Source organism: Peromyscus leucopus, chromosome X (genome assembly GCF_004664715.2).
Source record: "Peromyscus leucopus breed LL Stock chromosome X, UCI_PerLeu_2.1, whole genome shotgun sequence".
Taxonomy (NCBI): Eukaryota; Metazoa; Chordata; class Mammalia; order Rodentia; family Cricetidae; genus Peromyscus; species Peromyscus leucopus.
The window spans coordinates 97,695,134-97,720,806 of NC_051083.1; the positions used below are offsets into that span (position 1 = coordinate 97,695,134).

The 25,673-nt window shown below is 36.4% G+C and overlaps 1 protein-coding gene across 3 annotated transcripts in view; it reads left to right on the plus strand.

Moving 5' to 3' along the window:
• Rtl4 (retrotransposon Gag like 4) overlaps nucleotides 1–25,673 on the plus strand; it is a 346,639-nt gene that overhangs the window by 12,429 nt on the left and 308,537 nt on the right. The window contains exon 1 of one of the 3 annotated variants that reach the window (XM_028876917.2): nucleotides 12,480–12,785. The exons of the other annotated variants lie outside the window; for them this stretch is intronic. The gene's annotated coding sequence lies outside the window, so the exon portion shown is untranslated. Of the gene's footprint in view, nucleotides 1–12,479; nucleotides 12,786–25,673 lie in introns of those variants that run through there. 3 annotated transcript variants of the gene reach the window in all.

Genomic DNA, 25,673 nt, shown 5'->3' on the forward strand with positions numbered 1-25,673 from the left:
AAGTTGGACATATGTCTCAAGCTGCACAAAAGTGAGGTCAAGGTCAGTAGCAAGATTTGGAAGTTGTCAGCATACAAATGTTATTTCAAGCCATGCATTAGAATGATATCACCTAGGGAGAGAATATAAATAGGAGAGAGAAGAGAGACAAATTGGGAAGGCTGAGTGAGCTCTGATGCTTAAAGATCAAGTCCTTAAGTAAAGGCCATCAAAGGCAACTGAGAATACTGGAGTGAGGACAATGAGAAGAGAACGATATTCTGAGGACAATTGAGGATGACGACCAAGGAAAAATGTCTCCAAGAAGAAGGGATTAACAGTGTTTGATGTTGCTAAGCAATCTAGTGAAATAAGGACAAAAATGTAACTACCTGTGTTAATGGAGTGATGGATGCTCATTGATTCTTTGATTTTCGTGACAATTTTCTGGATTGAGCAATGAATTGCAGATGAGGAGATGGAAGTAGTCAGCATGTGGATAGCATGTTCAGACAACAGAAAAGATGAAGTGGGGAACCCAGCAGGTGTGGCACATGAAGTCAGGGTGGTTGGAACCTTTGCTTACTTATGTTGAAGGGATTTTGAGGTGTTTAAATGCTGACAACATAACCAGTAGGGAAGGTGAGACAAAGAGGAGAAAATCTATATATTGAGGCCCTAAAAATATGACACTATTAGCTTTAGATATGAGAGGAGGTCAGAGTAACAGCTCCCTTGTTACAACATGAAAGGAGTAAATGTATTAGTGTGGATTCAGAAAAATTGCAGGTTTCATGGTTTACAGCTGTGGCAATATACTTATGACCTTTTAATATATTCTGTGGCGATTTAGAAGAGATGAGATTATTTCCTGAGGAGGTAGACTCTGGGTGAGGATTTAGAGATTTTTTTTTAGAAAAGAGATAGGTATGTGGCTCAAGATTTATGTTTTATTGTATTGTAAGACTGTTTTGCCTACATGTACATGTGTACTGCATGTGTGCAGTGCCTGAGCATGCCAGAAGAGGGCAACAGAAGCCCAGAAAGTCAAGTTACAGATGGTTGTGAGCTGCCCTGTGAATTCTGGAGAACAAACCAGTGTCCTCTGCAAGATCAGCAAGTGCTCTTAACTGATAAGCCATCTGTCCAGACCCCAGATTTAGAGATTTAAAGAGATGGGAGAAAAACTTGAGAATGAGAGGCCCAGCCAAGTAAGGAACTGGAGTCATCAGGCAATGTTGATGGTATTTCTTTTAATACTGCTCAGCTTACTGACTGAGTACAGATGAGAAAAAGGAGGAGACTTCATTTATTCTGAGATTTTCTAGGTGAGTGTGACAGAAGCTTAGTGCACTGAGTGAGCTAGGAATGTGGCGAATTGTATTATAAAAGCTCCGTAGAGAGAAAAGTAAAGGTGGGGGAGGATGTGGAGAGAGTGAACATAGAGGAGTCAATGGATTGAGAGACTCCATTATCTCGAGAATTAGAGGAAGCATTCCATGGAAAACTAGGAAGGGGTTAGAATTAGTCATGTTAGAGAAGGAACAGAAACTGGTACTCACAAAAATCAAAAATGTATTTGTGAGAGTGGGAGAAACAGTCTTCCTCAGGGAAGAGGGCACACATTGCTTATCCAACACAAAATAGTGTTGGGCAGGTTCAGCCCTGAAAACACAGACATACAAGTAACACTATGCAGAATGAACAGGTTATATTTAGAAATATGTGTATATACATATATGTATGTAACAGCCATTAATGACAAAAGAGGTCATGAATTTGGTATAAAGCAAGAGGGCAGTTACAGTGGAAAGGTTTGGAGGGAGGAACGGGAAAGGGAAATGATGTAATTATATTAATCTTTAAAAAGAAAAAAAGTATTTAAAGAGACCATTGTTTTGAGAGTGAGTGGCCGAAGTACAGTCATTAAGGAAGAGATATTTGGAAATAAAATTGAAGGCTCAGTGCATTGGTTGGAAAACAAATCTATATTACCATAGAAGTTACCAGAAATGATGGTAGGAGTTAGTGTGTAGTGGAAGACAAATCCTTCAAGTTTGTACTAAAGGACAGAAGGTATAGATAGCGCAGTGGTAGTGAGAAAGTGACTGGGTGATTGGAGAATAGAAGTGATGGAAAGGATGGGAAGGCGATTTAGCTGAGTGCCATGGCTTTCAAATTGTCAGAAGATAGATGGAATCTGCAGTTAAACTTTTTGAGCTTGAATATTCACTCCAGTGCAAGTGATGACTGTGCCTCATTTTTCAACTTGTAAAATGGATGTGAAAGTTGCATTTACTGTAATCTTGTTAAGAAGATTAAGTGAATTAATAGTTGAAGATATTTACAATAGTATGAGGCCACAGCCCATAGCAAATGCTATGCAAGTATCAACTTTAATGTAGTAGTTTACTATAAAGGAATCTGAGAATTGAGTTTTGATTATATTCAAGTAGGTCTCAACCAACTGTAGACATCTCATTTGTCAGTTTGGTGAGTTTGAGTTCTGACACATGCAGTGCAACCTCTTATGATCAAAGATCTTCTGATTACATCAGTTTTGACATACTCAGAGCAAGCCAGGTTACCAGTAGGAAAACAATGCTTTCTGAGGCCAGTCTTTGTTGAGCAAGAAACTGGTGGGTAATACATCAGTAATACCATCAAGTTGTGTATTGAAATCAATGTTTGATTTTACAAGCAGAATGGACTGGAAGAGATTCACCAACATCCCCACAGAGCTATATAACAATGTTGTATAGCTGTTCCTATTGACAATTCACAGATCAGCTATCCATTCCTACACTGTGAGGATTCTGTGATGTATAGTGTATATACACACATATAGTTGGGTAGGAGGATGAAACTACTTGTTATGCCTTGGCTCTGATCATGTGTTTGAATGCTTGCTCCTTAGCTGGTGACAATGTTCTTTTTTGGGGGGAGGTTGGAACCCACAAGAGTAAGTAACTGGGGAATGAGTCTTATAGCCTGGCTTCCCTCTGGCCCTCTGGATACTTTCTGTTCTTCTAAGATGTGAAAGTGTACTATCCCCCATACTGGGTTTCCTTGTCCAGCCTTAATATGACAGGGGGTGTGCTTAGTCTTACTGCAACTTTATTTGATATGTTTTGTTGATACCCATGGGAGGCCTGCCCTTTTCTGCATAGAAACAGAGGAGGAGTGGATGGGGGGTGGGGGTGGTGGGGGATAGGGGCTGTGAGGAGAGGAGGAGGGAGGGGAAACTGCAGCTAGGATGTAAAAGATGAAATCAAAACAAATAAATAAAGGACAAAAATATGTGAGGGTGCAAGGAGTCCCAACTCCACGTTCATCTGCCATTATGCTGCTCTGCCATGACAGACTATGAACCAAAATGAATCCTCGCCCCCTTAAGTTTCTTCTTGGCAGGCATTTGGTCAAAAGTAATGGACACCCCCAGGAAGGTGCTCTGTGAGTGCTAATAGTAATCTTACAGGGTATGGTTAGAGTATGCTCTCGTGATGGGATATTTAGGGCATACTTCAAAGTAAGCATTTGTTCTCCATTGCTCCTGACGACAGATGCCATGGTCAGATGATTCCAATAATAGAATAACAGACTGTGAACTGCAAGAGGTCTTGAATGTGGAGGTATGCCTTGAAGCAAAAGGTTTTATAGTTGACTCAGGGTTTTGCATTGTCCTTGATTAATGGGGGGGGGGATAGGAACTCTGAAACAAAAAATAAATTAGCTATCTTTATCCTTTCTTTTTAAAACTAAAGATGCATTGTGTGTGTGTGTGTGTGTGTGTGTGTGTGTGTGTGTGTGTGTGTGTGTGACACACTTATATGAGTACTTTCAGAGATGAGAAGATGACATCAGATGCCCTGCCACTGGAGTTATGGGTGATTGTGAGCTGCCTGATATAGGGCCTGGGAACTAACTTGGATCTTCTGCAAGAACAGTACATGTTGTTAACCACTGAGTCAACTGTCTTAGCCTCCCTGTTTATATATACACGCACATACACATAGACAGTTTCATTACTCATTCATGTACAAAATAGGTATTGTGGCACTTGCTCTGCCCATGACCTTGGGCTTTATAACCCAAAGGAGGCGTTGCTTCCTGCCATTGTGACCTCTTCTTTTTTTAAAAAAAAATTTATTTATTTTATTTTATTTGCATTGATGCTTTGCCTGCATGTATGTCTGTGTAAGGGTGTCAGATCTTGGAGGTAGAGACAGTTGTTAGCTGCCATATGGGTGCGGGGAATTGAACCCAGGTCCTCTGGAAGAGCAGCCAGTGCTCTTAACTGCTGAGCCACCTCTCCAGCCCCGTAAGTGACCTCTTATAAGGAGTTGGAGAAGGGTCACATTTCAACTCCAAAGCCAGCTTGATTTATAATTGAATTGGGACCACAACTATTCTACAGTTAAAGAGATATTGATGTTAGGTAGTGAGATATTACCTTGTAGAGTATATTGGTACCAATAGGTTCTTTTCTTCTGCTGTAGACTTCTGGGTGTCCAAGGCCTTATGATTTCTTGAAGATGGGTATTCCTATTATCCTGTAAAGACAGAAAACCCAATCCTGCTACAACTCCTGATGTAAAATTTTTCTTACATTTTGTAGGGATGTCACATCGGTGAATGAGCTTTAATTCTCCTCATCAAGGGTTTCTCCTGTTTGAATCAAACTTTTATTAATTTTGTTGGTATCCATAGCTTTTCTTCTCTTTCAGAAACAAAAGCAAAACCCTTTCCCAATGTAGGACATATCCTGGTTTCCATTCTGAGGTCAACACATCTTTGCAATAAACTGGTTGATTTAGCCCCGAAGTTTTGTCTGTCATCCAATGTCTTTCTCCAGCTGTTGTTCCTTTCTCATCAGCATTGAGAAAATTCAAGGTTAATAAAGCATTATGCAGTCTATTTCTAGGAGTCATTGTTGCCTGTTGCTGTTTATTTAGCAACAATGCTGAGACTTTAGGTGACTGTCCAGGCTGCCAGCTTCTCTGTCTACTCTCACAAGATACCCGGAAGTTGGATCTCCTGTTTCTCAGGTATTATTATGTCCCTTCTCAGGTCTTTGATGGAGTTGAAGACTAGATAGTTACAGTTACAATCTTCTCATGTCTTAGCTAGAACATATTAGTACTAGAGTCAGAATCTTCAAGATAGGACGGCAATTAGAATAATCTTGGTAATTTGTCATTTACCTATGATCTGAACATTTCTGGACATTTACCATGTCTTTCTTGTTTGATGTTATTCTTGTTGGCTGTAATTCCATTTTTGTTTATGTTATTACCCTTTGTTTTCCTGGACAATACTTGATAAACATTCTTATTGTATATAGTTTGCATTAATATTAGAACCTTCTTATTTAGACAAAAAGGGGAAATGTAGTGATATTTGCCCTGTCCATGACCTTGAGCTTTATGGCTTAAAGGAGGCAGTGCTTCCTGCCATTGTATGTGACCCTTTATAAGGAGTTGGAGAAGGGTCACATGCCCCTTCTTCCTGCTCCTGTATATGAGATGGACTCATTCCTGGTCAGATCAGAGGACAACTTCTGCTGTCTACTCTGTTCTGTAATCGTGAGTGTATTTTTCTCAATTTATATCTTAATACATTCTATTACCCATTTAATAGACTTACATGAATTGATCATAATAAGGTATTGATTGGGGTTTCTTAGGGAACAACCCAAAATCTCTGTCATCATGGAATATACAATGTAGTCAGTAGGTAAAAAAGGGAATATATGGCAATATGTTCAACCAAAAGAAGCATAGTTATTAGAAAGACAATGAATTGTTCATTTTTAACTACTAAAATGACACAAATATTTATTGGAAAAGAAACAGTGTTTGTCAATGGAATGGGGTGTGTATCTTGCCCCACAGCATTGAAAATTCATGATTTCATACTATTTCAGGTAAGGTATGGTAAAATAACCATGAATACTTTTGGCCCATTCTAGAAACATATTTAAATAATGTTGAGTGCTGTAAGATAAATGTGGACATGGAGAATTTTAGGCATTACTGATCTGGGAGGGCATAAATATATAGAAAACCAAGAATCTTTTATTGAATTTGATTCTGGCTCCTAGTCTTTTATTGAGGTAGACTCATCTAGATTTAACAATAAATTACACAGTTCCTGATTCTCATAGAACTTATTGCATACAGGAGGGAAATGGGCCCTGAACAAGAGAGCAGCAACTTGATTAATGCTATAGCAACAGTGTCAGCAAAAATACTGGTAGTCTTATGGAGCAACAACAACTGATTCCTAACTGTGAGAGTCAGGGTAGCTTTATTGAAAGAGGTGACATTTTAACTAGGGTTTGACTGATAAATATGAGTGTGCCATAAAAAGAATATAAAGGAGATATTCTATTAAAAGAAAACAGGCATCAACCTATGAAGCTGTGAAAAGATGTACATCTGGCATGTTTTCTAGTGGTATGAGAAATCTGTTCCTAGAGCATAGGTATTATGTGATGAGTTTTGAGAGTCATAAAGATTTCTACAAGGAGGGCACAAAGAAGTTTAACAACGAGGAATCAATGGAGGTTTTGAAGCAAAGTGAATGTGTGATAATATATGTTTAAGAAGGGTAGCTTTATGAAAGGTGAGGGAGAGACTAGAAGCATGAAAGTAGAAACTGGAATAGTCTAAGACAAAGTCAATGGGGTGAATGCCTGTAACTCAGAGGTAAAGTGCCAACCTAGCATGCCCTAGGTTTCAACATCAGCAATGCAAAAAATTAAGTGGGGTATCTGAACTAATACATTATCTAGGACACAATTTAAGAGGTATTTGTGAGGTATGCTTTGATAGTGGGAAATACAGTTAAGTAGGAAGAAAAAAGAAGGATGTTATCAAGTTAGGTGGTGTAAACATTAACTAAAGGAAGCAGGTTTAAGGGAGCACAAGATCCATTAAGTTTTTGTTGTAATTGTGGAAGGTTCAGCTTAGAAGTCAGAAATATGGCTCTGAGCTTCTGGTAGAATGCCAGGAGAAAATTTTATCATGTAAAACAAGAGTATGAAATGTTCTAGAAAGACAAAGTTTAAAAATGATTAGAAACTGTACCTTCGAAATTAGCAACAAAAGGACATTAGCAGGGACAATTTCAGTGCAATGGTATGAACAGAAAAAAGACTGCTGTTTATTTCTAAGTTTGAGTTTGGATGTTTTCCTAGTCTAGCAATATACAGCGTGAGCCCCCAGTGATACTAGGCAGTAGCAGTAAACCACAACTGCCATTCAAATGTCTCCCCCCCCCCAGACAGGGTTTCTCTGTGTAGCTTTGCGCCTTTCCTGGATCTCACTCTGTAGACCAGGCTGGCCTCAAACTTACAAAGATCTGCCTGCCTCTGCCTCCCGAGTGCTGGGATTAAAGGTGTGTGCCTCCACTGCCCGGCTTTTAGGGATCATTTCTACAGTTCGTCACAATTCCCTTTCAAGCTCCATGAGCATGAGAGGAAATAACCTACACTTTACAGTGGGCTGTGGTGTTAGTTAAGTTAGATGGTATATAAGTTGTATTAGGTGCAGTTTTTTTACTTACAATACTTTCAATTTATGATGGTTTTATGTGGTCATAAGTCCATTATAAGTTGAGGGTCATCTGTAGCACTTTTATAGTCTGAACTGGCTTTTCTGATTCCAGCCTATCAATTCTATATTTCAGTAGGGGGAAGAAGAAGACAAGCTGCCACTTCCACACCTACATATACCACAACAGCCAGAATCTAGTTACATGGTAGCCATGTTGAGTGACAACAAATCCATTTAATAATCAGGCAAGTTTCTGTTACTAAAAAGAAAGATAAGATAGACAGTTATGTTTATAAGTAGCAGTTTCTGCACTATAAATACTCAAAAAAGGAAGATAGAGGGAAACATGCCAATTTAATAAGGTATTTAACTCTATGAAAATGCCTATATCTGCATATTTGTGCCTGCAAGATTAATGGTTTAACCAAATGTTGTTCATGAAACATTTAAAAATACTGTATCTTTAATATCAAAAAGGGAAAATATATAATAAACTAGGAATTTAGGCCATAATGTCATAATTTATGATCATGATTCAATGAGTCCATATGTTAAAAACCACAGGTAAATAACCAAGCCAAACCATGTACAATATAGGAACTATATCATGCTAAATAACTTGGCATTGAAGATAAAATAAAAGGTTCAATGATATTATTTTGATAAGAATGATGAATGAGGCATTAGAGTTTAGAGAAGAAATCTAGTGGTTAATTAAAAAACAAATTCATATAATTTTTGCCAAGTAAAAAAGGGAAAAGTAAATCATGAAGGTAGATATGAAAACAAAAAAAATCAAGGCGGAAAGAAAATTTTATACATCAAAGAAAAAATGAGACAGAAAAGAAAAGCACAGAGACAGAAATAGATACAAGCCAGTTTTCAAAATGAACCATAAGTGGCAGATCCATGGTAATCAATAATACAAGAAGAAAAACTGATAAGGAAAGAAAACATATTAGAAGTATCTGAGCCACATCCTCCTAATATTTATGTCCACTCCTGATCTCAGAATGTGACCTTATTGAAAATTGGGTCTTTGCAGATATAATTAAGCTAAGGTGAGGTTATTCTGGATTAGAGTGGGCCCTAAATACAATGACAATGTCCTTACCAATACATAGGAACATAAAACCAGAGGAAGAACAAAGGCCACCTGAAGACGATGGTAGAAATTGGAGTTATGCTGCCACATGAAATGCCTGGAGGTCCCAGAGAATGGCTGTAGCTTTTCAAGAGAGCATGGTCCTGTACCCTTTTAAGACTACAGGCTTCCCAAAGTGAGAGAACACGTCTGTGTGGCTTTAAGTATTCCATTTGGCTGTATTTTGTATGGTAGATCCAGGAAACTAATAATAATTGAAGGATAAACATATTTAAGAGACAGTTTTGTTTTGCACATTTATAAAATTAACTACTTTCATCATTGCATCAGTACAGTCAAGAAGCTGCTGAAGTAGGTTCTATTTGAAATTGAGAATTTCTGAGAATGTAAGTAAATTGGCAAGGAAAGAATTCAAACCTAGGTAGGCTGACTTCAGAGCTTGCAGTATAGATAACCACATTTTGCTTCCCCTTACGGACAGTATACACAGAGTTAGAGAGAGTGACAGAAAATGACAATGTCATAAATCTAAAGCTCTGTGAAAATTATAAGAAACAAATTAAGGAAGATAGAAAAGTAATAACTATAAAATGCCTAGATTTGCTAGACATCCTGTAATCACAACACTCAGGAGGCCAAAGTAGGAGTACTGTGAATTTCAGGCAGCTTGAGCAACAGAGAAAGGAAGAACCTGTCTCAAAAGACAAAAACAAAACTTATGAAAAAGCTGTTAAATAACTAGCAAGTCTTTCAACAACAAAAATATAGAAGTGATACTTTCTATACTTAAATAAGAGAGTTTTTCTGAACATTTACAGTACAGATACTTTCTGTGAGATTTTAGTTTTTCATAAGCAAGAGATACTTCTCATTTTTTAAAAACAATTTTGGTTCTCAAAATCTTTCTTATACGACAAAGACAGAACCAAAAGGAAAACCTCACATATGAATATGGATTCAAAATTTTCAGTGATATGGTACAAAAAAAAAATAGAAGTGATGGAAAAAGTAATATTTCCTGACCCAGAAGGACTCAATTTAAGAATGCACAGCTGGTTTTCTAGGGGATCTTTCATTTTTTTATGTTTAAAAATTTACACATGACATTAAATTTATTATGAATAACACAATGTTTTTAAACACGTATCTACACATACTGTGGTCTGACTGAATCCCACAGTTATAATTTTATGTTGAAAATGTTTAAAACCTACTCTCTAATAATTTATTAATACTACAGCGTGCTGTTGACAATAGTCCCCATGTTGTATAATATATGTCTTGAATTTATTCTTCTTGGCTAGTTGAAATTTCTACAACCATCTCTCCATCACCAGATCCTGGTGACCTGGTTCTGTCTCCTTAACCTTTTTCTTCTTCTAGTCTACATATATCTTCCCATGACTGTGCATCCATTTCTCTTGTTGACACTTGTTGAAGATGCTCTCCTCCTTCCAGTATGTATTTTCGTCATCTTTGTAAAATATCAGCTACTTGTCTTTATGTGCACACAAGTTTGGGTCTTACATTTCATTTCATTGAGCTATGTGTTGGATTTTTGTGCCCATATCAAGCTGTTTTTATTACTATGGCTCCATAATATGACTTGAAATCTGTGTGGTAATTGCTTCAGGATTGCTTTGGCTATCCAGGTTCTCCTTTTTATTTTTATTTTTTATTATTCTTCTGTCATACAATACATCCCAACTGCAGCATCCCCTCCTTCCACTCCTCTTACTGCCCCCCATGCACCTCCCCTCTTCCCCAGATTGTTTGATTTTTGAAGATTATTATTGATTGGTTAAATTTATTCTTTGGTCATTTCATGAATGTGTACAATACATTCATTTACCCTCACCCCACCTCATCTTATCTCCCTCTCATCCTTGTCAACCCCGATCCTTTCTAAAGGTCCCTTTCCCATAATTATGCATTTTTGTTTTGCTTTCTGATTTTAAACAAAACCACCTGTGCTTTTGGAGGTTTTGAAGTATTCATTTAAACCTGATAGTCTTGCCATGGAATACACTAGTTGAAGATTCTTGCATTTATGTTCACCAAAAATGTTATTATGTTTTTAATGACCTATTTTTACTTTTTGTTATCAGGGCAACACAATGCTAGCCTCATGAAATGAGTTTGATACTATTCCTTTCTCTCTGGTTTTTGAAAGAAAGTTTGGGAAATATAGATGTGAATCCCTTAAATGTTTGATATAATTCAGTAATGGAAGCTGTTACATTCTGGCTTTTCTTTGACAAGACATTTTTTTATTAGTGATTAAATCTCGTGCATTGGTCTGTTCAGTTTGTATTTTGTTGTTATTCAACCCAGGCAAGTTTATCTGAGTAGAAATGTATCGATTTTTTTAGATTAGCCTTTTTGATAGTGTACAACTTCTCACACAAGTGATCCTTTATAAATGTTATCTGTCTTTTAATCTACTTTTCAATTTGTGTCAGTGAGCCATCAATTGTCCAGGAATATGTTGTTTGTTTATATATATTTCTGATTTTTCTAAGACCTTCCTGTTAATGTTGTCTAGTTTTATACAATTGTGGTCAGAAAATGTATTTGATTTGATAATTTTTGAATTTCCTTAAACCTGTTCAAATATTATGGCCTACTGTGTAATCTGTCTTGGACAATGTTTCAGGTAAGCTTGAGAAGAAAGCATATTATGCAGTTTGAGGGTAGCATTCTGTATTTGGCATAGCTAAAGCATGGTTTAAATTCAATATTTCTGTATGAATTTTATATCTACATAGTCTGTCTATTGATGAAATTGGGATAGTAATGTTCCTAATGTTATGGATGTCTATCTTTTCCTCCCAGACTATTAATACTAGTTTTATCTATTTAGGTACTCCACTATGTACTAGGAAGTATTACTTTATTTTACTGAGTTTTCTACCTTAAAATTATATGCATTTTAAAAAATAATTTTTGGCTTAATGTCTATTTTCTCTAAGTATTTCTACACCTACTTATTTTTGGTTTCCATTTGCATAAAATACATTTTTTTCATCACTTGACTTCCAGTATACATGTGTCCTTCCACGTGAAGGGAATCTGGTAGGAAGTGTATCATTATATTCTGTGTTTTTCCACTCTACCACAAAGTCTTTTAATTATAGAGTTTATTCATATTCAAATATTTACTGATGAGAGTAACTTACTGATGGAAATCTTCTCATTGTTTTCTAGATACTTTGAAGATTCTTTGTTTAGTTTCCCTTGCATTGCTATCTTCATTTGGAATGAAGTAGTTTTTAATTTTTAAATTTTTGTTTTTATTTATTTATTTTTGTTTTTACATCCCAAACAAAGTTTCTTCTTCCTCCTCTCCTCCAAGTCCCTCCTCCCACCCATCAATTCCTCCTCTTCTGTTTCTCTTTGGGGATAAGGGTTGGCCACCCATGGGTACCACCCAGCCACAGTATATCAAGTTGCAGTGAAACTAGGCACCTCATCTTTTCTATTAAGGCTGGATGAGACAATCCTGTAGCAGCAATGAGTCCCCAAAGCAGGTTAACAGTCAGAGACATCCTTGGCTCTCATTGTTAGGAGTTTCACAGAAGATCAAGCTACACAACTGTAACATATGTGTAGAGTGCCTAGGTCAGTTCCATGCAGGCTCCCTGGTTGTTGCTTCAGTCTCTTGTGGGAGCCCATTTTTAGGTTTCCTAATGGCTTTACCCAGCAGTTCTGCATAGAGAGGATGATTGGACCACAGGCCTGAGTGCAGGTGTTTTGTAACTAGCAAGAGGGAGGTCTTTTGTTCCACCCCTTGGCATTGTTATAAATAGACCTTTGGAATAAAGTTCTGGGCCAGTGGATAAGGATCCAGTCTCACTTGCGTCTACCCTATGTTTTCTCTCCCCTCTTTATTTCTAAGTCTCTTATCCCTCATTCCTCAAGAGTCCCTGGGATAAATAAGTGTGGGAGCTGGTCCCCCACAGTCTCTGTAAGTTCCTATGAACCCAGGTTACTTGGTTCTGTGGTTTTGCTTGTGCTGTCCTTGACACCTCTGGCTCTTACAATCCTTCCTCCCTCTCTTTCACAGGATTCCCCAAGCTCTGCCTAATGTTTGGCCGTGGGTCTCTCATCTATTTCCAGAAATGAAATACTTTTATCTGCTGGTATGCTTTTATTTCTTATTTGTTTTTACTTTTCTACTATAGGTTTTTCACTTTATAGTTAGTGTGAGACTTACAAAAATCGTATAATTGATTACTTTGTACCAATAACAATTTAAGTACAGAAAGAAAATAACAGAAAACAACACTTTTATTACTCTTTCCACTTTGAATTTCAACATCACCATTTACTTCTTTTTATTACTTCTTTTATTTTTTGAGATAATATTATTACATCATTTCCCCAATCCCTCCCCTTTTTCCAAACACTCCTATATACCCCTCCTTAATCTCTTTCACATTTATGGCCTCTTTTTTTTCATTAGTTGTTATGCATAAATATATTAATATATGTATATTCCTAAATATAGCATGCTTAGTCTGTATGTTACTCATATCTATCTATCTATCTATCTATCTATCTATCTATCTATCTATCTATCTATTTTTTTTCAGGACTGACCATTTGGTATTGGATAAACAATTTGTGTGCTCTCAGCATTCCTTAGCTGCTTGCAGGTTTTTGTGTAGGGTTGAGGCCTCGTGATCCTTCCTCTGTCCACTTTAGTATATCTATTGTTGTTGTCCTTGTTCAGATCAAGTTTAGGCAGCCATGTTAGTGACACTTTATGGATGTAACTTCTAACATTTTAAGGAGACAGTCTCCTAGCAGATTTCCTAATGATCTGACTCTTCTCTTAATTATGTCTACCCCTCTTTCACAGTGTTCCTTGAGTCTGAGGTGTGGGACTTGTTTTATTGATATATCCATTGAGACTGGACTCCACGCTCTGCATTTTGATTGATTGTGGTTTTCTGTAACGGTTTCCTGTAACGGTCTCCATCTGTTAAAAAGAAGAGGGGTGAGGACTTTCCTTACCTGTGGATATAAGGGCAAATATTTAGAATGTAGTTAGGGATTATGCTGCTTTAGTAAAGTGGTGGGTGTAGGTTCTCTAAGATCCATGACTTAAGTAGCTCTGGATAGTTGGTTAGATTTCTGGTGCCAGTCATGATTTCCATCTTGTTGGGTGGTCTTAAGTCCAACTCGAGAGCTATGTGTGCCACTGCTGTATCCTTAAGATTATCATAACATACTGGTTGTTGTGCTTCATAGGCTTTATAGCTGCATAGGATAGTAAATGGTAAATACAAAAGGAGAGATGAGGATAAAACAGCAGTAAGGATGTCTGAAAAGTTAATTTATTTAACCTTACATACCCTTTAGCAAATTATTGTGGACATTAAAAAAATCTTTTGACATTCACACTAAAGATATAAATGGTTTAAATGCCACAATCACAGTACCAAACCATTCTAAATCTGAATGCTTATTTTTACTAGTGTGTTTTATATATTACTCAATAGCATTATTTTTTTCAGCTTGAAGGATTTTGTTATGTTCTTATATTATAAGCCTGGTGATAAACTTCCTCACCTTTTGTTTCTTCCTGAAGAAGCACTTTGGTGAGGATAGTATTCTTATGTGGAGACTTTTTTTTCCTTCTGCACTTAGACTATCATTTTACTTACTCTTGGCTTGTAAGTGTTCTGCTAAGAAATAACTAATAGCCATATTAAAACGCTATTGCATATTATTTTTTCCTCTGACTGGGTTCAGGATATTCTTTTTTTAAATTAAGACATTTTTTATTCATTTTACATACCAATCACAGATCCCCCTCTCTTCACTCTTCCCACTTCTTCCGTCTCCCCCCAACCCCACCCACCCATTCCCTCCTCCAACAAGGCAAGCTCTGCCATGGGGAGTTGGCAGAGCCTGGTGCATTCAATAGAGGCAGGTTCAAGTCCCTCCCCTTCTATCAAGGTTGTGCAAGGTGTCCCACCATAGGTAATCAGCTCCAAAGCAGCAGTTCATGCACCAGGGATGGATCTTGATTCTCCTGCCAGGGGGTCCCTTAAGCAGATCAAGCTACTCAACTGTCTCCGCTATGCAGAGGGCCTAGTCCAGTCCCGTGGAGGCTCCACAGCTGTTGCTCTAAAGTTCATGAATGCCCAGTAGTTTGCTTTGGTTGTCTCTGTAGGTTTCTCCATCATGATCTTGATGCCCCTTGCTCGTAGAATCCCTCTTCTCTCTCTTTGACTGGACTCCTGGAACTCTGCCTGGTGTTTGACTGTGGATCTCTGCACCTGCTTCCATCAGATACTGGATGAAGGCTGTGGTGATAGTTAGGGTACTCACTGATCTGATTACTGGGGTAGGCCAGTTCAGGCACCCTCTCCATTATTGTTAGTAGTCTAAGCTGGGGCCATCCTTGTGGATTCCTGGGAACCTCCCCAGTGCCTGACCTCTCCCCATCCCCATGACATCTCCCTCCATCATGGTATCTCCCTCACTGCTCTCCCACTCCATCCCTGCTCCAGCTTGACCATCCCATTCACAAATGTTCCCATCCCCCATCCCGTACTCTCTATTGCCCCCCACCCCCAGTTTACTCATGGAGATCTCTATTTCCTCTTCCCAGGGCAATCCATTTTTCCCTCTTAGAGTCTTCCTTTTTAGCTAGCTTCTCTGTAGCTGCGGGTTGTAACTGGTTATCAGGATATTCTTCTTAAAATTTAGTTTTAAGTAGATTGCTCATTGTTTAAGTCATTTGCTGATTGGACCTTGAGCCTATATTTACACTTATTGATTGGGTCCTCTGTTGTGGATATGAATCATGTAGCCCTACAGGCTGGGATGAAATGTGCCCACTGTGCTGGCCGTGAAGGACTACTGGAGCTGTTATGGCACTAGGGTGAACCTGAAACCTCTAGGAGATGGCCTGCTAGTGACGACTTTGTGGTGGCAAGGGCAGCTGAAGTCCTCTCAGAAATGATGCAGAATACAAATCATATCCACTGTACATTGTGAAACCCAGACACTTGGTCTATGGCATTGGCATAGAGTTTGGGATATGCGTACTTGCTCATTTCTGAGTTTCATTTTGATGAGCCTTCTGTTAGGGTTCCAGGAAAATTTCTGTGTTCATTTCTCCCTCTTACCCTTCTCAATAAGATAATACATCTCTCTAGGCTGTAAATGATACCTCTGAGATAATATCTCTCTCAAAGTTGAGAGAATTCAAATAAAATAATGCTTTACTTATTACCTTTTAAAGTATATTTTATTTTTGTGCTATACACCTGTGTTACATGGTTGCTTTAATACTTATGAAGATGTTTTCATATATGGATAGTTATTTAAATTTATGTTTCTGCCAGGAGGCAATCTCTGGAGAGTCCTATTCATTCATTTCACCTGTATTTCAGTCACAAAATAATTTAATGAAATTAATTATGTTAATAGTTCAAAGAAAAACTCAAAGGATCACCTTGATTGATAGATACCAAAAGAGTACTTAAGGAAAGTTAACATTCAATCTGATAAAAGCATTTAATTACAGTAGAGGAATACTTCCATTACATGAAAAATAACAATAACAGATAATATTATAATTATGGTTATACAAAGAATACTTATTAAAATCAATAACAAGACAGAATTGATTCTAATAACCACTGTTATCAACATCATTATGAAAGTCATAGACTGAACATAAGAAAACTAACTAAGGGGCATGTTTATTCAAAAGGATGAGAAAGAAATAGCCATTTAGTATAATGTGACTGCCTGAGAATCCCAGGAAAATTAACTTAATACCTTTTAGAACTAATAAGAGTTTAGCATTGTGGCATAAGCCAATGGGTTGTCTTTGATACTAGTTTAGAGTTTAAAAATGGGTGGCTGCTCAGTTATACGTTTTATTATGGTAGACATTTTATTGGTTCAAGGAAGATTTCTATGATGATTTCCCCTTGTTTCCCTCAATCAGTGGATACCTATTTTCAAGCTGTGTTACTTGAGGTTGAGGGAGTGATAGATCAGGTAATATTTGGCTATTATAATAGGGAAAAACCTAGTGAAAATATGTATAAGAAGTGCTTAATTCATATTACTGTGAAAACAAAATTAGCTAAGGTTAAAAGTGCCATATACACACAAACAACAAAATGAATGAAGCAGGTTGTATTTATATATCTGTGAATACATAAATGTATGTATGCTGGTAGATCAGAGAGACATAAATAAAGAAAAGGAAGATATCAATGTGACACATGAGAGAGGTTGAAGGGAGAGGTAAAAAGAAAGGATGAATGTGATGTAATTATATATTAATTGCAATGTGTTTTTTAAAAAGTACGTAGAAAATTCATAAAGAAAAATGTCACAAAGCTTCACAGAAGACAATCTGAGAGTTTTACTTACATAAAAAATGAAACCATAATATATCACATATATTTAACTACATAAAATTTTTAAAAAATTACATTACAAAACATATTAAAAATAGTAATTGTAAAACTTTGGAAAATATTTATAACATATAGGCAGAAATGAGATTAAATTTATTTAACACATAATAAAGTTTTATAACCCTATAAAGTGATGTAAAATAAGGAAATGGGTAAACAGTATTAACAAGTAATTTACAAAGAAGTAAATAAGTCCAAATAACTAGTGATGTTATAAAGGTTCAACTGCATCTGAAATTAAGGAAATATAATTTTAAAACTAGATTAAAGAAAATAGCAAAACCCAATGTTCATATGCACATACATAATTGATAGGAGATCAATTCATATAGCCTTTGGTGAAGGCAATTTGAATATATATACAAGCTTGAAAACATTATAGATTTAAAGGAACAATTCCACTTTCAGTAATTTATTCCAAGGAAAAAATTCAATAAATGTACATTGTTTAATGGGCAGATTGTAGCATGAATCTTAAAAAGTTCTTATTAATAAAATCAAACCTGAGGCAAGTTATTGGGATCAATGCTGGTAGATCAGAGAGACAGAACAAGCCACAGCTAACCTCACCTGGCCAACTTCTCAGCTGACCTTGTTTCCTCAGACTGGAAGCCTCTGTGTCCTTGTATCCGAATGGCTCTCAGCTGAATTGTGCTGCTCCAAAGCCTGAAAGCTTAACCAGCCAAATGCTTCTAGTTTCTGGTCCTCATGCCTTATATATCTTTCTCTTTCTGCCATCACTCTCTGGGATTAAAGGTTCGCTTTCTGGGATTAAAGGCATGAGTCACCATGTTTGGCTGTATCCTTAAACAGATGGATTTCTGCCTCTGGAATGCTAGGATTAAAGGTGTGAGTACCACCATTTTCTAGCCTTTATATCTAGTGGCTGTCTGTTCTCTGATTCCAGATAAATTTATTAGGGTGCACAATATTTTGGGGAACACAATACCACCACAGCAGATATATTATTTGTAACCATAATATTGTTTGTAACAGCAAGCATGTGGAAACAACCTAAGGTGAATAGTGATTTGCAAATTGTGATACTTATTTTATAGTATAATATAACCAATTACTGAAATAATAATACAGAACTCATATTTATGAGATATAAATATGTTGTTGATGTAATATTGAGAGAATAAAGTCATAGAATACTATTTTATTATCTATCACTGTGTAAATGATTAAATTGAAACACAGAAGCTAAAATACAGGTATTGATTATGTCATATAATTTGTGAGGGTGAGGGATCTGGGATGGTGTTAGCTGTATATTTAAAGCTTACATTTCTTCATGGGTTTTCAGACAACATGTCAGCCACAGTCAGCTAAATATGTACTGTGATTGAAGAATTCACTTCTAGGCTCATTTAGATGATTGTTGGTAAACTTCAGATTCTCTGTGGCTCTTGGCCAAGGGCCTCTTTTTCTCGTCATGAATTAAGAAATTGTCTACATTCATGTCCTAATAGCTGCTGGCTTCCCCCAAAACAAGGTACCAAAGAATAATGTTTTCTATAAATTAATCTCATAAAGATCATGTATGATTTATGTCATTTGATATTTGTCACATAGACCATCCAAGTTACTGTCCAGTAAGGAATTATGTAAGAATGTGAATGCCTGGAGATGGGCTTGTCATCCTGGAAGCTGGCTAGGACAAGTATATATGATATAGTACATATTTACATAAAAAGTGCATATGTTGTAACTATAATAAAACAAGACATCATAGTATATCAGTAATGCTTACCTCTTTATGGTGAGATTATTATTTGTAAAACTCATACTTTGAAAATCTGTTTTATAAGTTCCATTATGACATTTGATAAGATTATCATCCATAAATCAATAAGAAAAGAGTGAATGAGAGTTGAAGAAATAAATATATTTTTGCAGGTAAAATGTTTTAAAATTGAGTTAGTTCTCCACAATTTCATCTATGCATATACATATGCATATAGATATAGATATCTACACACACATATACAATGGTCTTTTATCATGTTTATTTTTATTATCCTCTCTTAACCTCACTCTCTTCCCACCAAATTAGCTCTTCAATAACAGAAATCATTCATCATGGTATCTCCCTCTCCATTCTCCCACATTGCTCCTGATCCAGCTGAAATCTCCCTCTCCCCTAAGCTCTCTTTCCCCTGACCCTTGCCCTCCATTACCCACCCCACCCCCAGTTTGCTCATGTAGATCTCATTATCTATTTCTCTGTCATTGGACGATCCCTGTGTCTTTCTTAGGGTCCTCTTTACTAGGTAGCCTCCCTGGAGTTGTGAGTTGCAGTCTGGGTATCCTTTGCTTTACATCTAGTATTGGCAAGAGAGAGGAGGGATTGTATGAGTGAAAGATGTTGAGACCATGGTTGGAGGAAGCACAGGGACAAATAGCCAAACTAGTGGAATCGCATGAACTGTGAACCAATGGAGGAGGAACTCCCATGGAACTGACCAGGCCCTCTGGTTAAGTGAGACAGTTGATTAGCTTGAACTGTTTGGGAGGCCCCCAGACAGTAGAGCCAGGACTTATCCTTGGTGCATGGGCTGACTTTTTGGAGCTTGGGGCCTGTGCTGAGACACTTTGCTCAGCCTTGGTGTAGGGAGGAGAGGACTGGACCTGCCTTGGCTGAGTCTACCAGGTTCTACTGACTCCCCAGTGGAGACCTTGCCTTGGAGGAGGTGTGAATAGGGAGTGGATTGCGGGGGAAGGCGGTGGGGGGGGTGGGAGGAGGGAGGACGGGGGAATCCATGGCCGATATGTGAAATTAAGTTAGGTTGATCCCAGTCCTCAGGGGAGACCTTGATCTGGAGGAGGTGGGAATGGGGTGTGGGTTGGGGGGAAGAGGAGGGGGCAGGAAGGGAGAGAACAAGGGAATCTGTGGCTATTATGTAGAACTGAATAGTATTGTAAAATAAAAAAAAAGTTAATTATAAAATAAAAATACTATAAAAAAAGAACAGAAATCATAGAGGATCACATCAGTAGATACAGAAAATTTCTTTGACATATTACATATTGACTATTTTTTCAACCAGTTGCTTACTCATGGGAAATTGCAGATACACAGGTTAAAATTTTAAGAGTAGTTATTGGACAGTGTACTTCGCTTTTAATGGGAGAATATATTTATAACTCAGGGAGAAGGATATGTAAGAGGGCTCAAGGTCAGGGTCACAAATGTGGGAAGGTATCATTGATAGGATTGTGGTGGACTTGAGGGAGAGTATGTCCCCATATAGAAGAGGCGACAAAGGATGTGACTGCAGTGAGAAGGAATGAAAGTATAGGTATGTGAAGCTGTTGCTCTTAGCTGGGAGAATGTATAAAGCTCTGAATAAGATTTATTAACTTTGAAAAAAATGTTAGACCTAATTTGGAAGGAGGTACATTTTCTTTGAAATGAATGAAGAAAATTGTAGCTAGAGTTTTCCTGCCTTGCCCACAGTCAGGACAAATCTCTATCACCCACCAGTCCTATAGCTGCTCAGACCCGACCAAGTAAACACAGAGACTTATATTGCTTACAAACTGTATGGCCGTGGCAGGCTTCTTGCTAACTGTTCTTATAGCTTAAATTATTCCATTTCCATAAATCTATATCTTGCCATGTGGCTCGTGGCTTACCAGCATCTTCACATGCTTCTTGTCGTGGCGGCGGCGGCTGGCAGTGACTCCTTCCGCCTTCCTGTTCTTTCTATTCTCCTGTTAGTCCCACCTATACTTCCTGCCTAGCCACTGGCCAATCAGTGTTTTATTTATTGACCAATCAGAGTAATTTGACATACAGACCATCCCACAGCAGAAAATGATGAGTGCTATTGTTTGAAATATTAAAATATGAAGGCAGGAAGGTGATGGTGTTCACACTTAATTTTATCCTTTTCAATTATGAAAAAGACAGCAAGACATAGGTTGGGGATAGGTGTGCTTAAAATCCTGAAAAGCATTGTGAGAACTTAAAATATCTGTTGCCAGAATAAGAAAGGAACCAACCAAAGAGAATCATTGAGAACACATTGATACTGGTTGTGGTCTTTCACACCAACTTTAAACTCAACAGCATTATCAACTCAATGTCTATTAATGTTCATAGTTGATCATGAAAATGGTGGCTATCTTTCATGTTATTAGCAAGCCTCTGGGGGGTATAATATCACTTTATAATCATGAAGGTTTAATTAAGTATATTTTAATAACATTTCCCTTTATGTCTTCCTAAATTGGTTTTCTTGAGTTATGTTTATAAAAAATACATGATGCAGCTAACTTAAGTTATAGGGTAGTACTCATCAGTCTCTAATTGAAACTAAATAAAAAGCAAAAATATTTTATCATCTTTTGCAGGGGGTCGTCAATATACAATCTTTTGCAAAAGTATTTTTATAGGTATCATAAATTAGTTTTAGGTAGAAAAGACTTCATAGGTCAAGGCTTTTCATGGGCATATCTTAAAACTGTTTGGCACTTGGAAGTTTATTGAACATTTAACACAATTCCCCAAACCAGTAATTTTCCTTTTTCTTGAGAAAGCACAAAAAGTATCACATTATTAGAAACTCAAAGACAACTACATATCTGAACATGAAGATTAGAAAGCACACTTAAAATGCTTTACAGAAAGCTAAAACAATTGTTTTCCTCCTGCATAAATACAAGAAATTTGATTTGCAATGAACACTCCACATTCCAATCTCTCTAAAAACCTATGAGCATGCCAATTCTTTCAGCTAATAGGTGCATCTTTTTAAAGCTGGAATAATATCACCAGAGCAGTTGAGAATTGAGTCAAGATTCAGTTGTATTTACTCCCACTGCATTTTAAGCCAATTGAAACTTTTCTTGCAATTCGGTAATTTAATTTTAATATTATGACAAGTAATGGAATATGACTATAAAAACAAAATTATTATTTATATGAAAACTCAGTTGAATGAACAATGTAAGAATAAATCAAATAAGTGACTTGACGAATGATACAGAAAAGGATAATAAAAGAATATTGTGAAATACTCTATGCTAATGCATTGAAAACTGTTTTTGAAATGAACCAATTTCTAGATAGTATAATTTAGCAAAGGTGACCCAATAAAAAGCAGTTTGTTTAATTATGATTATATTCAAGGAACTTAATCCTTTATTGAAAATCTCACTATTTTGAAGATAGCAGATCCAGACAGTATATGATCATATACAAGAAATTTTCAATAAAACAAAAAGAGACAGTAGTGCCCAAATTGTCTTATAATACCAATCAGAGAAAGAATTGAAGGCTAAGTTTATTTATTAATATTGACAAAATGTAAAAATATTTTACATTTTAAAAGCTTTAAAAAGAAGATTCATTGAAATTCATATGAATTTACATTCACATTCATATGAGTTTTACAGTTAAAAAATTAAAGATATTATTGAAATTCATGTGAGTTTATTTCAACTCTATAAAGGGTTTATTTCAGAAATTCTAAGAAAATGCCTTCTTGGTCTTACATGAGAGTACTTATATTAAGTGATCCTCTTCCATCAACCTTTCAAATACTAGAATTCTTGGAGCACTGCCATACCATGTTTGGGGCACTACCGCATCATGTTTGGAAATGGTAATTTATTGAAAAAGTTTTCCATTTAAAGAACTAATCATTGTGACTGGGGTGTAGCTCAGTGGCAGTTTTCTTTGCCAAGCATCTAGCATGCTCAACATCCTGGGTTCAATTTCTAGCACCTTAAAATAAAAATAAAACTAAGAACAGTTGTGAATAAGATATGGTTTAAATTATTTAAAAGCAACTAAGAAATGGCTAAATATTAATGTATTGCTGTGCCCAAATCTAAGATGAAGTTATAGCTAAGCTCCAAGGCCACATTTGTACTTAGGGCCCGTGTCAAGCACACTGAATTAAATTTATCATTTGATACTCTTAAGTGGGCAGATGGGACAGAAGTTATTATCTAGTGTCAGCCTAAGGTAAAGAGCTTTTAAAGACAGTTTTCCTAAACAAACAAACAAAAAAACCCTGAACCCCATGAAATAAAAGTGAACCAATTTTTAGCCAACCTGGAGTCTCAGAAGACAGCATGAAAAGTTGTCTTGCCCCGAAAAAAAAATATGGGAGCCATGTTATCAACCCCTACGAAATTGTGAAAGCAAGCTAGTTCTCACCCATATTTGAATTTAAGTTGTACACAAATTTGAAGTTAAAACCTTTAAGAATGAATGTCTAAGTGCTGGAGATTTGGCTCAGTGGTGAAGAGCACTGGCTGCTCTTCTAGAGGACCCAGGTTCAATTCCCACCACCCATATGGTACCTCACAACTGTCTGTAATTCCAGTTCCAGAGCACATGACACCCTCATACAAATAAAACACTGATGTACATAAAATAAATAAACTATTTTAGCTGGGTGGTGGTGGCGCACACCTTTAATCCCAGCACTCGGGAGGCAGAGACAGGCAGATCTCTTTGAGTTCGAGGCCAGCCTGGTCTACAGAGCGAGATCCAGGACAGGCACCAAAACTACACAGAGAAACCCTGTCTTGATAAACCAAAAAAGTTAATGCATAAACAATGAAATACTGTATACAAATTAATATAATTTAAACTGTATTTGCAGGTTGCTAGCTACTTGACAGAGGACACGTAAATATTCTCTGGAGGTAAATAATTTTATCCTGAGACTAAAAGGTGTGTTCAAATAAAAATGCAATATAACAAAACTTACAAAATGCAAAATAATAGTGCTAATAAAAAGTATCACTATAAATACCTCCAGTAGAAATAAAGAGAAATCTCAAATCCATAACCTAACCTTAGGACTTGAATTGTACCTCAGCGGTTAAATACAAAGAGCATTAGCTCCTGGGCTCAATCTCGAGTATGGTAAGAAGTAATAAGAAACAACAATAAAATGATAAAGCCCTAGGCATATAGCAAGAAACTAGAGAAAGGACAGCAAACTTAACAGAAAACTTATAGAGGGAAGGAAATAATAAAGATTATTTATTAGATAAAGGAGAGAATAGAAAAACAATCCATTTCTGCCAAAAGTTGATTTTTTGACAAGATCAAGAAAACTGACAAACATTTAACTTGACTAACAAAGGTAATACACATGACTAAAATCGGAAATAATAGTGAAGACAATCATAATGACATTGAAAAAATACAAAGTATCATAACATAATGCTCTGGTGAATTATATGTCCAAAGATGACTGAAATAAAAAGGACATATTTGTGGAAATACATAAATGAGAACTCTGACTGATGAAGAAATAGAAATTGTAAGTAGACTTACCATTTAGGAAAATTATAAAAAAAAAAAAAAATTGAAGTAGTGATGAAGAAACCCCAAAAAAGTAAAGTCCAAGAACAAATGATTTTACTGCTGAACTACACAAGAATTTTTAAGAAAAGTGAACACCATTTTTTTACTAAACTATTCAAAATCATAGAAGAGGAGGGAGAATTCTGAAACAAAAGTAAATACAACCAATAGCACTTTCTAATTTGCATTGATGCAAATTAGAAAGAAAATGACAGCAGACTAAATCTAATGATTAAAAATTATTATATACTATTATTCTGAGAGATTTTTTTCATGAATGCAAAGACATAGTCAAGCAAAACAGTCAATGTACAATACCAGATGAACAGAATGAAAGGTAAAAGTACATGAGTACCTCAATGCAGGAAAAGTACTTGTCAAATTCCATTCATTATAAACAATACCATATGGCTTGCTAGCAATGAAAGAGAATTTTCCCAACATGATTAGTAGTATTTATAAAAGTGCACAATTCACCCTATATTCAATGACAGATGACTCGGATGAATGAAAGCTTTTTTCAGTCTGGTTATTCACAAGAGCAATTAGGCAACATTCAGTAGAAGGCACTCAAATTGCATGGGGAGACATAAAGCTATCTGTATTTGTAGATGTCATGATCACATTTTGAGAAAACCTGAAAGAATCCTCTTGTCTACAGAGCTACTAGAGTTAATAAATTCAACAAAATTGACATGACACATGATCAGCTCACAAATCAGTATGTTGCTGTACAGTAGCAAGGAACGAGAAGAAAAGTGGTTTAATAAAATGATGTATAGCATCATCCAAAGGAATAAAATATGGAGGAACAAATGTTCAAGAAAGATTTGAATACTAAAATGTACAAAATATTATTTAAGAAATTGCAGAATAATTAAATCAATGGAAGATATTTTCATGCTTATGAATCAGAAGACAGAATTGTTAAGATAGTGATATAAGTAAAAGCAGTCTATAAATAGAATGTAATACATATCAAAACTGCATTGGCTTATTTTAAGAAATGGGAAAATTTGGTCTTCAGACTTTTAAAGGGCCTGAGTTAGCTTAAGTATATTTAAAATGAAGAAAAATGTTAAAACTCACTGTATCACATTTTAAATCTTAGTGCAAAACTACAATGATTAAGTGGGTGGTACTGGCATAAGGACAGATGTATGGTTTCAGTATAACCAAAGTGACAGTCCAAAAATAACCCCATGTATCCCAGCTTTTGCGAGTGGTGCCCCTGT